This window comes from Sardina pilchardus, chromosome 4, assembly GCF_963854185.1.
Source record: "Sardina pilchardus chromosome 4, fSarPil1.1, whole genome shotgun sequence".
Lineage (NCBI taxonomy): Eukaryota > Metazoa > Chordata > Actinopteri > Clupeiformes > Clupeidae > Sardina > Sardina pilchardus.
The window spans coordinates 4,669,331-4,674,379 of record NC_084997.1 but is presented as its reverse complement, the minus strand read 5'-3'; positions in this window follow the sequence as shown (position 1 = coordinate 4,674,379).

Genomic DNA, 5,049 nt, shown 5'->3' with positions numbered 1-5,049 from the left:
GACGGGCCACTGGTTCTTTTACAGGGGAGCGAGGTCTGGGCAGGGAACACCCTGACACCAGAAGCAGCGCACATCTCTCTGGGGTGCGGGGGAGGGGAGGGGAGGGGAGGGGAGGGCTCCACACACACACCTGGACGTGTGGAGCTGGCAGTGCCCGCGAGACGGGATATTCTTGGACACGGACCCTGAGAAGCAATCTAATGAAAGTCTAGAGGCACCAACACACAGCCAGATTTTTGATCCATGATTTAAAAGAGACTGCTGTGTGAAGGGGAGAGAAAGGGAAAGAGGGAAGGGTGTGTGTGTGTGAGTGTGGGTGTCTGTGTGTGTGTGTGTGTTTGGGGCGGGGGGGGGGGGGGGGGGGGGGGGGTTTCCATTTTCTGTGGTGTATAAAGTGTACTGCATGGTTGTGCCATGGCTGAGCTAGGAGCTCATGTGTGCCCTATGAGCGTGCACTGCATGGAGAGTAGGAACAGACAATAATGGATCATGGCAATGGAAAAAGCAGAGCATTGCTGGATGCCGAGAGATGGCGGGGCAGCGCAAGTGTGAGTGTAAGTGTGTGGGTGTGTGTCTGCGTGAGTGTTTGAGTGGGTGTGCGCGTGCTTGCGTGTGCATCCCTGCTTGTGCGTGTGTGATTGGGAGCACACGTCACTGATATCTCTGGGAACGCTCTCCCTCCGCCTCTCTCTCCAGCCGGATCTCCGCTCACAGATGCGAGGGCCTCGCGGGACCAGGGGATGGAGGGGATTCGCCGTAATTGTGCCGATTACTGTAAACAGGCGCGCTGGTATTGAGTTCTTCCTGTTTCTCCTTGCACTTCCTGCCCTGTCAGGGTGCTTTGCACGTCAAATGTGTGTGTGTGTGTGTGTGTGTGTGTGTGTGTGTGTGTGTGCTGCAGAGGGGGTGTGAACAAGAGTCTGTCTGCTCCTCTGTCTCTTTGTCTGTGTCATCGTCTGAGTGCTGACCGACAACAGATCTGAGCTGCGGAAAGGACACCCTCACACACACACACACACACACACACACACACACACACACACACACACACACACACACACACACACATACACACACAAATACACCAAAAATAACTCCATCCCCATAACTTGTTAAACAGAGCAGTATTAAGAGGAGGACTGGCCGCTGAAAGAGTGAAACACAATAAGAGAACAGGAATAAGTGCTAGTGATAAATGGTGCGCTAAAACAGCTCTGACAGGACATGTGATGAAGGCGTCCCATGAAATATCACCGGCCTCTCACTTATGATGGCAATTAAGTCAGGCCTCAGCATCCCAGCTAAATTGCCCAGAGTTCGACTCGCCGGGCACATGCAGGTGTCCTCCATCTTTCATGGAGAGAGGGGTCAAAGGGCATAGAGCAGTCGGGTTCTCCCACCGCCAGAGAGAGAGAGAGAGTGTGTGTGTGTGTGTGTGTGTGTGTGTGGGGGGGGGGGGTTGACTGGAGCTGAACCAAGAGTCTAACTGCTCTGTCGGGTGCTGAGGCTCCAAGCACTATAAAAATGCGCTGATCACAGAGTGTTTCATTAATTTAACAAGCTCTCTCTGCAGAGTGGGACAGACGGCTTCCAAACCCTCTAGCAGCGGAGGTCGGCGCACAGTATCGCATGACACGGGCCTCGGGGACACCCATCCAGGGGCAGGCAGCCGTCAACTGTCAAGGCTGGGGCTTTTGGGGTAATGGCTTTCCCATCCTGCCCTGCCATGAGAGGCCAGTGGCCCCACCAAAACAAGTGGTCAGGGGAAGCATACAGGGGAACACAATACCAGGGTAACCTTGGTCATATCTGGGGGGGAGAGAGGGGGCAGACTGTGTGTGTGTGAGAGAGAGAGAAAGAGAGAGGGAGAGAAAGAGTGGGAAAAAGAGAGAGGGTGAAAGAGTGGGAAAAAGAGAGAGAGAGAGTGAGTGAGAGTGTGTGTGTGTGTGTGTGTGGGGGGGGGGGTTGTTGAGGTGTTACAGGGGGGTGGAGGGGTGGTGGGTTATGATTGGGGGCCCGAGATCATCTTTCCTAATAGGAAGCGAGTATTTAATATTTGACATAGCGAGGAGAGGAAACTGTGGTTAGGGTGACGGTGCTAGAATGCACAGCATGCGCACGCACATGGAGCCACCCGGCCTGACAGGCACGGGCAGGTGGAGCCTCCGATGGGGCAACTAACACCTGCCCTGTTGCCTCATCAACCCCCACCACCACCCCCACCACCATCCACTCCTCTCCCTGCCCCCTCCTCCAGAGCCACTGAGCTGGGCTGATGCTCCACCCTGCTACCCCCCACCCCCCTCGTCCGACCCCATTTGGCAGATGCATACGCACTCTGGATGTGACTATGGCTTTGTGCTGAAGCCAAGACTCCTGAGAGCGAATGCGATCCTGGAGAGGAGATTCGCTACAAACGCAGACGCTAAGCTAGACTCGTCGCATAAACACGAGCAAATCCTGGCTGGCCCTGTTCGCGCTGGGCTGGCTCTCCGGCACTTGGGCCTGTTGTCGAGGCTGAAGACAAAAGTGTCAGATGAAGTATTGACACGTCTTTGGCTCTAGCAGCTGATTGATAAATGGTGGGAGACGGCCTGATCCAGCATCTCATTTCTGCTACGTGTCTCCTGTCAGACCACAATGTTCTGACCGAGAAACTGTCAGGCATCCGGACGCTGGATGTCACTGAAGCTTTGTGTTTCCCCTCCGAGGCTGGCTCCACTCCAGAAACATGGGGAAGGAATGAGAGAGAGGGAAAGTCAGCGAACGAGGGAGAGAGAAGTTGAACAGAAAAGAGAGCGAGGGAGTGGAAGTCAGGGAGATGAAGACAAACTAGGCAAAAGAGAATATACACAGTATGCGTGTGTCTGTAGGTATCTGTGTAGGTGTCTCTCCCTCTCTCTTTGTGTGTGTGTGTGTGTGTGTGTGTGTATCAGAGATGGGAGTAAGTCACACATATGCAAGTCTCAAGTAAGTCTCAAGTCTTAACCTTCAAGTCTCAAGCAAGTCCCAAGTCGTTTTTGTGAGGGTCGAGTCAAGTCAAGTCAAGTCATAGCTTAGGTCGAGTCAAGTCAAGTCAAGTCATAGCTTAGGTCAAGCAAGTCACAAGTCAAGTCATATGATAAGCTGGAAGACAACCGTCTTAAAACTTGAAGAGACGGCAGCCTAAGTTTTATGTAGCCCTCCTTTGCACAAAAGGGCTAACAAATAGAAGAAGGGGATATAAGGCTAAAGAATAATTATAAATGCTCACTAGGACCAGCAGGATCAGAATTACTAGGAACGACTACAGGGCCTGATGTACCAAATTACCAGACAGAGTACTCAACACGGTAGTTTATCATGGAAACAGCAGCTCATGTTTTCATTGCATAATATTCCATTAATAAATACCATACGGAAATGAAATGCAGACACTTCTATGTTATATACTACGATTTACTCTTGAAAGTGGCCCATTTCTCATTTATGTCATACATCTCTCATATACGTACATACATTTACAGTAATAGGGTTTGTGCATGTTGTTTGGCTGTTATACTTTATGATTTAACAAAAATAAAAGCAGCTAGCGCTAACAAACTAACAGCTACATTGATGTGGTAGACCAGGGATGGGCAACTTTCATGACTAAGAGGGCCACAATTTTTTATCATCACCATCAGAGGGCCAAATGTGGCTGCACACTTTCGCACATCAGACATGAGAGAAGCTACAAAATAATTCTGAATAAGAATTAAATGTATAATACTGTATATACATTTCATTTGTGACATGCTCACATGCATTTTTAATAGGCCTATACATTCCCTAACGACAAATACAAGTATTTCACAGCCACATGAGTGAAAATTATTAATTTTAGTGCAAAGGGCTCACATAAATCATCATTCAATGATAGCACAAAACTGAAAACCAGTTAGTGCAGCATAGCCTCATATTCAATGCATTTACTGTATGCTCCCACTCCATTTTTAAGAATGTATAGACATTTCCTAACGTCCATGATGAGAGTACAGATGTGATGTAACATCCATCACATCTGTAGCCTACTCTCATCCAACGCAAAGAAATAGCCTAGGCCTACTTGCAGTCATGCATGATTTGTCTCAGCTTCCCCTCGACATTATCGAGAATGTCAACAATTATGTGCGTCGGGACAAAGACCGTTTCGAAGTTTTTATCTCCACCAATGAGGTTATGTTTTTATCGGGGTTTGTTGGTTTGTCTGTATATGTTTGTTTGTTCGCAAGATAACTCAAAAAGTTATGGATGGATGCAAGAGGAGGTGATGTGTTCGCTTGGAGGAGGTTTGCGCACTCTGAGTGATTTTCAGATACCGTATTTCAGTCAAATTGTCTGTTAGCCTATTTGATAGGCGGGATCAATGTGAAACTAAGTCAACATGATAAAACTTAATGTGATGCAAATAGTAGGCTCTTGTCACGTTTGACTGATGGAGATGGGATGTTAGCTGCCAGCTAACGTTAGATTAAAAAATAATGTGAAATTAGCTAGAGACATTTCTTACTTTTCTTGTGTAGCCTAGTCGGAAATGGCGGATAAAATTTGACGTGGTGCTGGATGTGTCGGATATTTTTGCGCTGCACACCTTGCACTCGGCGAATCGTTTCTTCTGTTGAGTTGAATAGTCTTTAAATCCAAATGTTATTATTTTGGGAACTGGTAACAGCTTCCATCTTCTAAACCCCGACCGCTCTACTGTAGATGGCGGGCGCGTCACCTAGCACCTAGTAGAGAGGTTGCCAGGTTCGCCCACATGCAACAGGAAATATCCGATCGAAAATAGTTTTTATTATTATTATTATTCACCAATTAACCAAGACAGCAATGACTTGTCGAGTCATTGCATGCAAGTCTAAGTCAAGTCTCAAGTCATGAGTAGCAAGTCCAAGTCAAGTCAAGTCTTTTCTCACTGTTGATCAAGCAAGTCACAAGTCCTCAATCTGGCGACTTAAGTCTGACTCGAGTCAAGTCACTAGACTCGAGTCCCCCATCTCTGGTGTGTATGTGTTTGTATGTACTTTT